The 13,965-nt window shown below is 32.6% G+C and overlaps 1 protein-coding gene across 30 annotated transcripts in view; it reads left to right on the forward strand.

Annotated features, from left to right (window-relative positions):
• Nucleotides 1–13,965, forward strand: part of Adgrl3 (adhesion G protein-coupled receptor L3) — a 790,900-nt gene that overhangs the window by 707,601 nt on the left and 69,334 nt on the right. The gene's annotated exons all lie outside the window — the stretch shown is intronic.

Below are 13,965 nucleotides of genomic sequence, written 5' to 3' on the forward strand. Positions count from 1 at the left end.
ACTCACAGAACATGCTGTCCTTAAGAGTACAGTTTTATTATTTAAAAAAAAATGAAACTCAGGAACTGTCAAATGGAAAAAGTGTATACAGCACTGTATGACAGAAGAGGGCCAACTTGCATGCCCTCTCTTTCCCAGGCTCATGGATATGTTTGTCAATTCACAAGCTCCTCAAATCCCATCCTTTGGCATTTTTATAGGAATTTTTTTTTATTTTAGTCATGAGAGATTAAACTGTTGGCCACAGATTATTGTACACTATCTCCAGCTGCCCTCTCTTACCTGGTGATGGAGTGGGAATTTAAGGGAGACATGGGGGACTGGAGTTAGGTGGCAAGTTCTAACCCTTCAATGGTGGCTTGGACTGAGAATATATTTAGCAGTCCACCTCCACCCACAAACACACCTTGAGTTATTTCATTAGCATTCAAAAGACACTTGAGATTCCAATGGTTTTAGGAGCTCTTTAAGAGGCAACAGAGACAAAGATTAAATGTTTATTTTTTATGAGAGCATTGCACTTTTGAGTTTTCAGAATTTAGTATAATGAGCATATACCACTTGTATGTTTCATTAAAAATGAGTAGCCCTACATTATGTTAATAAAAAAATCAGTTGAGCCAGGCATGATGGCGCACACCTGTAATCCCAGCAGCCTAGGAGGCTGAGTCAAGAGGATGAAGAATTCAAAGCCATTCATAAACTCAGCAGTTTAGAGAGGCCCTAAGCAAATCAACAAGACCCTTTACTGGGTTCAATCCCTGGAACAACAAAAAAAAAAATGAGTATTGTTTTCCTGAAAGAATTATCATTCTAATTTCTAATCGCTGAAAAAGTTTTTTTAAAAATTGAGTCTAATTTTCTATTGTTAATAGACTACTGTGGATATATCTACAAAATGAAAATTTAATGAAGTCTTATGAAAATTAAAACATTTAATTATTATCATTCATCTGTCCCCAAATTATTTGTGAGGTAAAATTCTACTGTTTGTAATTGCTCTTATTGACATCATTTAAATAATTAGTTTTAAAAAATCTAATTATGATTTGGAGATAATTTCTTAAAAACTTGTGCTTTATCTTTTTGCTGCTATTAATTTTTAAGGTAATTGCTATTTATTTTCCTTGTATTTTAAGCTTTTCAAAATAAAGGCTCGAAATGGATACATATACTTAGGAGCATACTGTTTAGTTTCAACATATAAAATTGAACCTCATGCACTCTACATGAAACAAAAAGTTACTGTCCCAAAAAAATTTCATAAACTTTTAACATGTTTATTTTTATATAGATCCACCTCATGAGAAGTTATATGGAATAATATTTGTTACCATAAACTCCAAATTCTAAATGTAAATGAAAATTTGAATTTGTAGGGGAAAAAGATCTCTTACCTACTGCTAGGTTCAAGGTGAGACCCTCATAACAAAATACAGGTTAGGCAGAGAGAAGCATACAGGTTTATTTAATACAAATTTTACATGACATGGAGACCTTCAGAAATAGAGAACCAACAAAACAGGTAAACTTGTGCATTTTTTAAAAACAAAGTTTCATGAAGTGAATTATTTTCGTCAGTTTACTTGTTGCTGTGACCAAATCCCCCACAAGAATAATTTATAAAAAGCATGTTTATTTGGGGCCCTTGGCCTCAAAAGTCTCAGTACATATGTTATGGGGCTGGGGTCTTCTTGGAAACTGAGGAAGTATAAATGCCCCCCTTCAAACTCCAATTTTTGCAATCAAGTCAGAAATATTTCAGAGCTCTCTCAGAGTAACAGGCATGAATTTATTAGAAGGTTTAGGAAATGGGGAAAGGGAATACATAAGTGAGTCAGTGGGTCCTCTCAGAAGGACAGTGAGCCTCTCCTGCCCTCCACTTTTATTGGGGGTTCCCAGGCAAGTTCCAAAGAGTTCCACACAGGTCCACATTTTGACTTTTGAATGACAGCTGGATATCAGACTTTTGAGTTCCTACTGCCATGACAACTCTAAGTGGCTTTGGCCTGTGCTGATTAGCTCTAATTGGAACCTGCTCTTACAGATTTATTCCCTTAATCTCATGTTCCCACCTCTCACATCTATCTGTCCCTGATCACATAAATGATTGATACCATCACTCTGGTCCAAGGGGAGGTGTCACATCATGGGAGAAGAGAATGATGGAGGAAGACTGCTCAGTTCATGATGGGTCATGAGAAGGGGCCACAAGGATGGGAGAAGAGGCCACAGGGAAGATGTATCCTTCTAAAACACACCCCCAGTGACCCATCTCCTCCAGCCATGAGCCACCTGTCTACAGTAGCCACCCTGCCCATTCAAATTAGGATGGGCTGAGTAGGTCTCATAATCCAATTATTTTACCTCTAAATATTTCTGCATTAACAGGAGCTTTTAGGGGATACCTCATATCAAACCATAACATAACAGATGTAGAAAACTATGATTGGAGGACAAAAGGGCATTTCATAGTGGTAATAAGCCAAGAGGAATTTATCAAGCCTGTTTGTTCAAATTTTTCTTGGCATCCTTGTGTCTTTGAGGATTAGGATGTTCTATTCCTAATGTGTTACTCTGTGTATAGGGAGTATATGTCAGGAATAGGGGTCTTATTATGCAGTTAAGAGAGGAAGGCCAGATAATTCCTTTATGGTGTGCTTCAGGAGAAAAGGATCAGAAGGTCAGAACGACCTTCCTATTCTGCTGATTTCCCAAATGCCAAGCTTGGTACCAAATTTTTGGGGTTGTCTGCCCTGAACCACATTAAATCACTTTCTAATTATTTCTGAGCCATATTTTTAATGCAGAAGTCAATTTTTGTTTAGTATATTACTTATTACTACAGTTCTTCAAATTCTATGTGGAAAATTTTATTTCTTCCTAAGGCTGAATTAAGTAAACAAGAAATATCATTGAGATTTAATCATAATATCCTAGGCTTTCAAGAGTTTTCCCTGGTTACTATAACAAGAATCAACTAGGAGAAAGTTTTTTTATCCTAATATGTATTTCTTTAAAATAACATTAAATTGAAATTTTTATTTACTACAATGATTTTAGGTATACAAATTTGACAGTTGAGATTTATTGATTTTTTTAAGAGAAAGAGAGAATTTTTTAATATTTATTTTTTAGTTTTCGGTGGACACAACATCTTTATTTTATTTGTATGTGGTGCTGAGGATTGAACCCAGCGCCCTGTGTATGCACTACCATTTGAGCCACATCCCCAGCCCCTACAAAAATAAAGGACAAGTATTCTATGGTTCTACCCTCAAATCAGGTATAATTGCTATACTTGGTAAAACATCAATTAAAGTTTTTAAATATCTATTTGAAATAATGTATTTAATAAGAATACTTAAAGTATTGAAGTTTTACTATGTAGTAGGCTCTAGTCTAAGTTCTTTACATATGTTAATTTATTTAATCTGTGCAATAATCCTTTGAGATTTTTGAGAGGCTAACTCACCTCAAGACCACAGTTTGGTAGCATCTGTGAATATTTTAATATTTATATTTATGAATATAAAATCTGATTAGCACAATGTAGTTATCAGGAGTCTTAATGTCTCAGCAATATTGTCAGTATTAGAGACAGAGATTTTAGAGTTACTGGTATTTACTGTGAATTACTGGCTGAAATCACCTAAGAAGTATGTTGTTCTGCTAAAGACATCTCAGAAAAGAGTCAGGTAATATAAAAACATGATGTCATAGGAGCAAAGTGTGGAAGGCAGCAGAAGCCAGGGGATAAATTCAGGAACTGTACAAGGACTTGAGATGTCTGGCACCAAAGTGTCTGCAACTGTTAGATTATTTATGTTTTTTCTTTTCTTTTCTTTTTTTAAGGAAATAGGAGTTGGAATGAAAAAGAGGTTTAGGTGGAAGGAAGATGAGAAATATTCTTTATGAAGAATGGGAAAGCATTTGTACTGGGGAAGTATAATTGGTTTGTTAGACATTGTTAAGTGCCATTAGACTTTTGTATTTATGTATTTAGTTTATCTTCAGTAATTGTGGTTGTGTGCTTTTCTCCAGCAATATTCAGCTACTCAAGTGTGATTTTATTTGTGTGTGTGTGTTTTAAATCATTAAGGAGGAGAGATAAAGTAAGAGATCATAAGATCTAGGTTTGTTAAAGCATGGACATGAAACAGGTGACATGTAGTGAAAAGATAGACAAAAGAGGAGATCTGCAGATATTAGTAAGAAGGAATACAGGTTGTATATTAGTCTGTTTTCTGTTGCTATAGTACAATACCTGAGGCTGAGTAGTTGAAAAGAAAAAACGATTTATTTAGCTCATTGTTGGAGATAGAAAGTTCAACAGCTATGGCAATGGTTCTTTCAGTGGCTCCCTTTTCACATCATTTCACAGCAATTGGCAGCATGGCAGGAATGCATACAGAAGGGATCAAATGGCAAGTCAGGAAGCCAAATCAAGGGAAGAGATTAGGCTTGCTCTTTTTATACCAGCCTTCTTTTTTTAAATAAGAACTTCCTTTTTAAAAAAAAAAAACACAACAACAACAACAAACCTCTTTTTAAAACAACCTTGAGAAGTAACTCAAGGTTGAGTTAAGTACAAGAACTACTACTTGAATCCCTTCCAAGGGTGAAGCTTTCTACAGCCTAATTCCCTCCCACTAGTTTTTACTTCTGAAAGATCCGCAACCTGTTTACATTGCCATATTGGAAACCAAGCTTCCTTGAAACTTTTAAGGACACACTGAAATCATATACAAACCTAACAAGGTGGTAGTAAGTATCTGAATGCAACAACCTCAAGGGAGCTGAGGTTTTTAGAGAAATTGTTTTTTGGTGGTTTCACTTCCCTACCTTTGGGATGTAAGACAATCAATACCTTGAGTCTTTGTAGATGTTTAATTTTACCCAATTCACAGAAGAAGACTGTAAAATGACCTGTGACTGAAGGTGACAAAGATAATCACTGATTGCCAAATCAATCAACAAAATGGATTTCTGAACTAAGCACATTTCCTGGGTACAGATCAGATTCTTTTAATTCCAAGTGAATATCTCCCTTTAACAAACACAACAATATGGCTTTCAGCCCTCTCACTGTTCTACTTTTCAGTAGTGGTTTGCAATTAGGAGTGTTATTTGTTTTAAAATCATATTTTTTTCTTTACCTCATTTAGAAGTGCTGAAAGTATAAGTCTTAGTTACCTAAAACAAAAGACTGTGTATTAAATCATTGGATTTGTAATTAAAATGTGCAGACAGTATATAGTAGTGTTAAGCATCTTGAGCTGCTCAGTCTACACTAGAAAATTTCCTAATCTGTATTTCTCTTGGCTAAGTCCCAATTGCTGGGATTTTACTACATATAATTATATATTTTTAAAAGGCCTGTCATCCAAGCCCCTGGCACCTTTGTAAATGTGCTATATGAATTTGCATCCTGGAATACTGAGGACTGTTGGGTGTGGAGGAAGTTTATTTAATGCCAGATACTTCAAAGTGCTGACAAAAGTCCTCTCTGTTCCAGAATTGAGAATGATGGTCTAAGATTAAAATTAAAACCTTTTAATTATTGGCTTAAAAAGAAAAACCCTGAGCATAAAAGGTAATAATTGATTAGCTGAAATATTGACATTATTGGATATTAGCATGTTACACATACCAGGATGTGGCTCAGAAGCTGACCCGTTTAATGAGCTATTACATTTCTCTGGTTTTTCTGCCTTCATTGAATTTGCTGCATCTTGCTTGATTAGATGTAGGAAGGATTCCCAAAGATATGATACATCTTTCTTAATACTCAAAGGAACTGCATTAGAATTATCATGCTTCTTTGTTTCTAATAGATTTCCTATCTCTTTTAAGAGGTGTTCTATTTTTTCATTTTTCCTGTCAGCTTTATGCTTCTGACAGTGTAAGTATTTTCTTCCAGTTTGTCACTTCTCTGTTAATGTTTCCTTTGCTACAATATACACAGAGAGACATAAATTATAATATATGAATTTAAACCATAAGCTTTTTCCTATATCATATATACTTTCAATGTCTCTCAACAGAAATTCTCTTAAGCGAGGAATCAATTTTTTTCCTTTATTTCTATTTATTTTTCTACATTCTCTTTTATTTGTCTTTGAGTTTCCCAATTCACATTAAATTTTTAATCTCTTTGAGTAACATTTTGTGTTCTTTATATAATGAACCAACTTCCCCACAACATTTACTAAACATTCCATCCTTTACATAAAGCTTTGTGCTGTCCTTAAATTCTCAAATTCTTTCAAAATAATTCTTTTTATTTTAGTCATAATTTCATTAATTGTATGGCAAGTTGGGAGAGCCACTATATTTATGAGGTTAAGTTATATTAGCTATATATATATATATAGATATGTCTTCATTTATGGAGGTCTTACATTAGATCCTTATATAGGTTTTTTTAGAGTTCTTCCATTAAGGCCCAATCATTCTTTGCAAGATAAATTTCTAAAGAACTTTTGTTTTGTTGCTGTAATGAATGATTTCTAGTTTCTCTTTGATTTTCCACTTTAATAGAATAATATTGATCTTTGCATCTTTATTTCTATCTAACATGAAATTTTGTTGATAGTTTTAACAATTTTTCGTACAGTTCTTCACATTTTTGATGGAAATTATCATGATATCTTCAAAAAATAATTAAATATTAGATTCACAATTCTAATGATACCAGTTAATTTTTTCTTCTTCTCTTATATTATGTGTCAAGACAACAAGTATTATATTGAGCGGTTCCAAGGATAGCCTGCATCCTTGTTTTTGTGTGGAAATTAAAATGTGCATGCCTATGTTTCTCTCTCTCTCTCTCTCTCTCTCATCTTGGAAGTAATGGAGAAACTACAAAGTGTGTGTAGGTGCATATATATGTACATATATAGAATGGAGAAACTGTAAAGTAGGTGGAGAAACATTACATTAAATGTTAGCTGTGGATTTTTTAAATAGATAATTTTATTAAGTTAAGGGAAATACTATATAATCTTAGCATTTTAAGTTATTTTGTATTTCCATGAAAAATATTAACCTCACCAAATAGTTTCTTCATTTACATGGAAGTTTTCTTTCTTTCTTTCTTTCTTTCTTTCTTTCTTTCTTTCTTTCTTTCTTTCTTTTTCTTTAGGCTATTCATGTAATAAGTGGCATGATTAATAGAACTTTTCTATTTTGGGATGAATTTTAATTGATTATGCTGTGTATGCACCACTAGATTTTGTTATTTAATAACTTATTTTGGACTTTTAACTAAATTCTTACATAAAATGTTCTCAAATTTTTTATCTCTTAAAATATCCTTATCTGGAAACCTATGGTTAAATCATAAAAGTTTTTCTTCTGTTCTATCTAGACTTAACATATATAAGAAAAGGATGATTTGTTAATTGCGTATTAAGTAGAACTTATTTGTAAAAAGTGGAACTTGGAGGCTTTTCTGGAAATGTAGCAGTAAATGGATTATTATTAATAGTCATATATTTATATTTATAGGCATGTACACATTTTATTAGTTTATATCTAATTTAATTACATTGTCATCAGAGAATATGCTTTCATTGGTACTGGTTCTTAACACTTTACTGAAGCTGTTCTTTCCAATAAAATGTACTCTATTAAAATTTGTTATTTTGACCAGGCACAGTGGTGCCTGCCGGTACTCCCAGTTGCTCAGGAGGCTGAGGCAGGAGGCTTGCAAGTTCAAAGCCATCCTTAGCAACATAGCAAGGACCTATACAACTTGGCAAGACCCTGTCTCAAAATAAAAAATAAAAGGAGCTGAAGATGTAGCTTAGTGGTTAAGCACACTGGGTTTAATTACCAGTACCAAAAGACAAAACAGAACAAAATAAAAATTTTTTATTTTTTACTTTAGAGCTTTTTCTGTATTTACAAAATTGGATTTATTCATTATATTACTTATTTTTGTAGTATTACTTATTTTCTTTTCTCATTTAATATCGGTTTAGAAAGCCTGTGCCAAAATTCCTAGTAACAATTTTAACTAGGAACAACTACATCTCACTGGGCTTCTATATTAAAAATAAAATTGAAAGAGACTGTGAGTAATTAATTAGGGCTGTTCACTGACCAAGTAATGGCAACTACTATTGCTTCACTAGCTGTTCAGTATGATTTTTTTTTTCCAAAAGTTTTACCAGAAAAACCATAATGGATTTTCATTTTTTCATTTAAGTGACATATTCAAAAATTCAGTGTGGGCTTCAGAAGTTCTAATTGATATTCTTCAAAGGGCCATAGACTACTCTATCCTTGGGTCCCTTCAACTTTACAGTTCCCAGTTACATTATTTTATCAACTAACATGAGGCTTGTAAAACTTCAGTTTTTATAACCTGTCATTTTCAACACAGAGGTCACAATATACTTATGAATTAAGCTTAGCTTTCTCCTGTACACTGCAGTACTCCGGGTTTCTGTTTCACATTCATGAGAAATCTGCATGTATATACCCATTTTTAGTAAAATATATGAAAGTTCATAGCATTTATCAAAAGTCTTATAAAGAATAAGTTACTTATCCAACTTTAAATAAAACTTGTCTGATTCCTACTGTGCTGCAGTGACTCCCTGAATGCCATTTAAGGAAACTTTAGTAAGAACAGAGGTATTTTAAATACTTGGTTGTGCTTTTTTTGTGTTTTAGCTGTACTTACAAGCAATTTGTAATAAGTTGTTTATTCACAGAAGAGGTATGATGCATGTTTCTCTTGCAGTTGGTGAAGAAAGAGGTGATGATGCCATATGGCCTGAGAAAGAGTATAGCAGAAATTCAACTTGTCAAAACACATTTGGCAACACAACAAAACATTATTAATTTCCTGACTTTATTTAAAAAGTTTTTGTACATCCTCTAAGTTGAAAAGAGAACTCCAAAGATACGGCCTCTAATATATTTCTAAACTACTGCATCTCTTTACATTCCAGTGACCATATTCAATTAGCCCTTGGTCTAATGTTCCCAGGATTAGTGAAGTTTGAGGCACAATTTAGATCTAAAAGCCTTTGGGCCTCTGGTAGTGAACAAGGAAGCATTGTAAATTTCAGTGAAGAATATCAATAAATGAAAACTAACCTAAGTTAACTTACTGACAATATTTTGTGGTTGTTAAAATGTTACTGATTAAAGCAACAGTTTTTAATGAGTATAATGCAAAGCTATCAGAAAGAAATATAATCTTCTTCCTATGTAGATATCTGATCATTTATTTTATCTTTTCTATTCAAAGTTTCAAATTTTCGCAGTCATAAGAAAAAATAAATGAATCCAATTCCAGAACTTATTTTTCTTAACGAATTTTTCATGAACATTTCACATATGATTTCATCACCTTTATTCCTTATTTTATGGTCAAATGATTACTTTAGTGAATAATACAGTTACATAGTGGATTTTTCAATGCTGAGGACATAATATATTTATGAACTTCACTATTTCTGTGACTATCACAATCTTAAAATGGCCTTGTCATGACCCTTTGTGGTTTCAAACATAGAGAACAGGGGTTGCCAGTGGGTTAACACAGTGTCTCTTGGATCACTGTAGGTAAGCCCACAGGAAGTGCAGCAGCTAAGGTTGCTCTGGCCACTTTTTGAGTCTGAGTACCTGACTCCCCTTAGTTCGCACAGTGGGAGTGTTGTTGACTGAGGGGGAAAGGGAATAACCCTTTACTATACAGGTGCATTAGTATTTATTATCTTTTCTCCCTAATATGAAGATTGAACAATAATTTTATCTTGAGAAACCCACCCACATTATCTTTCTAATTATTGTAGTAACTCTGACCAAATTTAAGGGGGGAGTCTATATATCTTTCATAAAATTAGTTTTATATCAAGGAAAGTGAATCAAGTTGCATATTGAAACTGGAAATGTTGGAAGACTAATCAGGATATCTATCTATGTACATCACGATACCGCTCCTGTTAGCTGTTAAACAGGCACCTCACTCACCAAACCAATTTAGCTAATCCTCCAACAATTCCGGGGTAACCCAGACAGTATTAATCTTGAAGCTGATGGGATTAACAGTTCTGCCAAAATCATTCCTTTTCTATTATTTACTGTGAATTATCAGTGACTAGATCTTTTGCTTAGGACTAAACTCTCAGACATACTTTCCATCACACAGAGGTTTACCCATCCTATTATTAAACATATTCTGGACTATCTAAGTAAAAAAAAATCCACAATAATGAGAATGAAATTTTTAAAACTAATTAAAATTTTTATGTCCTTTATATTTTCAATTTTAGATATTTCCTTCAAAACTATTCCAAAGATAAGTTTCTTTTGTGTTTAATGATTCCTGAAGTCAGAGAAAGAAGTTTGTATAACTAACTTGATTCATTTATGTAATTTCAGAGTAGAGATATTGGGATTGAACCCAGTGCTTCTCTATCACTAAGCTCCATCCCCAGACCTTTTCCTTTTTATTTTTATTTATTTATTTTTTTAATTTTGTGGCAAAGTCTTTCTACCTTGTCCAATCTAATGTCAAACTTGAGGTCCTCTTGCCTCAGCCTCGCTAACTGCTGGGATTGTAGGTGTGTGCCTTCACACCCAGCTTTGTTTATGTTATTTCTGCCAATTTATCATCTGTCTAGACTGATATTATATCTTTACATCATAGCATGAATAGGTTAATATTTTGGTTAAGAAATCTATCCTTTTTAAAATTAGATTGAGCTAAGCTTCTATGGAACTAGACATTAATAGCTTTTGTGTGTGTAAGCTTTGGAATTTTCTATAAAATTAATGTTAATGTGTGCCTAATTATCATCAGTCTATGCAGAGGCTCCTGAAAATTCTGATCTTTATTCTAATATTGAATTTTAAGGTCAATTGTATGACAGTATCTAAATAAAACTTTAGATGTTAGTTAGAATAATAGATTTTACCAAAGAAAATATGATTTTGAAATAAAAAACTCTTTTCTTATTGTCTTGAAAATTACTTGTACATGATATTTTGTTTGCTCTTCAATAAATCAACATTCATAAATTATAAGGTCACCTGTAAATTTCTGATGGTATCTACCAAGAACATTTTAGACTTTTGTTTCTGTATTTTGATAAAAACTTAAAATATTGCAGTGGAACATTTCAGTTATTCAACCAAGAAGGATATTTGTTTGACTGGATATTCATTGGTAAACCCAAATGAAAATTATTCAGTTTTACAACCTAGTTCTGTAGATATGTTATGTAAAATATAAATAAATGAATCAAAGTTACATTGCTTTGCCATTCCCAATGTTAGCATCAGTTTAACTTGGATTTGACGGAGATACATTGTAAAACCAAATTCTTTAAGCTAATAAAATATCTGACAAAAAATAATGGAACTCTCTGACCTAGGTAATTTCTATTGATATTCTCTTTTAAACCACTTTCTGTTATCTTATTTTTACCGGAGGAAAAAGTAATGAATACATATTTTTGTCCAGTAACATGAATTTCTATACGAATATGTAATTGAAATCCTTATAGCTAATAAAACAAATTAAATACTTTATTAATTATTGTACAGATTAAATCATTGGGAAAATGTTTTTAAACTTAAGGTCTAATATAGTGTATTAAACTCTGGTATACTAGAATCTTACAAGTAAGTGGTCTAAATCTAAAACACTCGTTTCATATCAATAAGCAGCTTCCATTTCAGGATATGAGGCTATACTACCACTTTTTTCTAGTAAAAAGGAAGGCACAAATGGTAAGGGGGAGCCCAATTCCAGTCCTGTAATTGACAAAACCTAGAAATGTCACAATTCACTTTTGCTCCCATTCCAGTGAACATTATTTCTACTACAACACACGGCTGCAGCTTATTCTAAGGGAATCTCAAATTAGCAGTATTTGTGATTGGGTGGAGCAACTGACTGCACCCCACAATTGTCTACAGAAATTACTGAGATGCACCCTGATCTCTCTTATTTTCATATATCCCATTAAAAGTAAAACATGACACATCAGCAGTAAGTGTGCAGCCTTTGAAAGTTTTAAAACATCTATACCTTGATACAATTTTGTAAAAAAATTTTTTTGCAAGTATTCCGATGTTAACCCCTGTACTTGTCTTTACCTAACACTGTACTATGTGATTTGATGTTGAAAGAATTATTCCATAGCAGATGGACTATATTGATGCAGTTGGAACACATATACTAGGATAAATATTGTGTTGTTTTATAACTTTTAGCTATTGAAATGTAGATATTTACTACAAGCATTTCTACACTGGTACTTTTTATAAGTGTTAATTATAATCACTTCTCAGAAATTCTTCTCTGTCTTTTGCATATCCGTGGCATTCTTTAAATACCTGTTTTGAGTACATTTCTTGAATAAATACTCTCTTTTGAGTGTTGTAGTTCAGCATTATCCAATAGAACTTCCTGTGATGATGGAAACGTTCTAGAACTGAACCATCCAGTATTGTACCTACTAGCTATGTGAAGGTTTTGAGCACTTATTATGTGACTGATGTGGGTGAAGAACTAAATTTTAAACTTTATTACTTTTAAATGAATTTGAAGTTTAAATAGCCATTTGTTGGCCAGTAATTACCATATTGGATCTACAGTTCTAGTTACTCCCTGCTCCATCTACAAATTTATTTCAGCCACATCTCTTTTACCACATCATATTACTCCTGAAACATCCTCAAATGAACTTAATAACTCAATTTGTATAGCCCTAGTGTTTTATTCTTTGGGTGAATAATTTTGTATTTTCAGTCTGTCTACTAGCTTTAACAGTCTAGTAATAATAACTATATAATATTTATTTATTGGATATATTATGTATTAGGCACTGTTCTGAGCATTTAATAAATCATTTCTTTGTCCCGAGAAATTTATATTGTAATAAAAATAACTTAGATTATAATTACTACCATTCTATAGATATATACTCGGGCACAAACACAGGTTAATTAATTTTTTTAAGATCTGAATAGCTAGTAAGTGACTGGACAAGGATGTAAACCCCAGGCAAACTGACTTCAAATACCAAATTCTCACTCCATTCTTTACTGTTTCATCAGGAGAGTGAGTTTTTATCAGTGGTTCTCTTTATTCAAAATACATCACAGACAGGGCCCCTGTGAGAGCATTTTTTTTTTTACGCATAATACAAAAAAATACATTGCCTCTGGCAAGAGGGAAGAAAAAAGTACAGATGGTTTCTCTTCCTTTTTTGTTCTATCAATTTTCTGAAAGAAATTTTGTTTGTAAAAAGATGATCCAAAATGTTCCCTAATTTATCTTAACTCATTGGGCACTAGGGTTTTATTTTATCAGAATGAGATTAAAAGATTAGTAAGTATAAGTGACAAAAAACAGGTGCTGCACATTTGCCTCTATTACTATAAAAAGACTATTCAGTTTCATTTCACAGTAAACTCTTAAGAATTTTAAAGTAATCAAGATTGATTATTTTCAAAGAGCTATAACATTCAGCTTTAACTCAGGTTAATCATCTGTAAGTTAAAATTACTTAGAAGCATAGTGTCCATAATTAAGTAATCTTACCTTCTAATATTACAGAATAAGGATACCTCTAGGTGACATGAAATCTGTCATTTTAAGCATGCCCCCCAGCCTTTTCCAGATTGCTCATAAAATTTCTCATTCTCTAGAGAAATGTGATCTCTAAGAAATAAATGTCTCTGTCAAGTCACAAGTAATATGAGCACATGATGAAAAAAATGAAATTTTTGAGTCTCATAAGGGATATTGCAGTATTGTAAAATTGATTTTATTCCTTGTTATTTAAGTTCTCTTGGTCATTTTAGGATTTACCTCTGGATATAAAGGGAAGGTTATAATACCTTCTAGGGAGGTGGGGAACAGAGGCCTTTGGGGAGAAGGAGAATATTTTTTTTCATATGAAATTCTTTGTCATAAAATGCTAATGTTGG

Source organism: Marmota marmota, unplaced genomic scaffold, assembly GCF_001458135.2.
Source record: "Marmota marmota marmota unplaced genomic scaffold, marMar, whole genome shotgun sequence".
NCBI classification, from domain to species: Eukaryota; Metazoa; Chordata; class Mammalia; order Rodentia; family Sciuridae; genus Marmota; species Marmota marmota.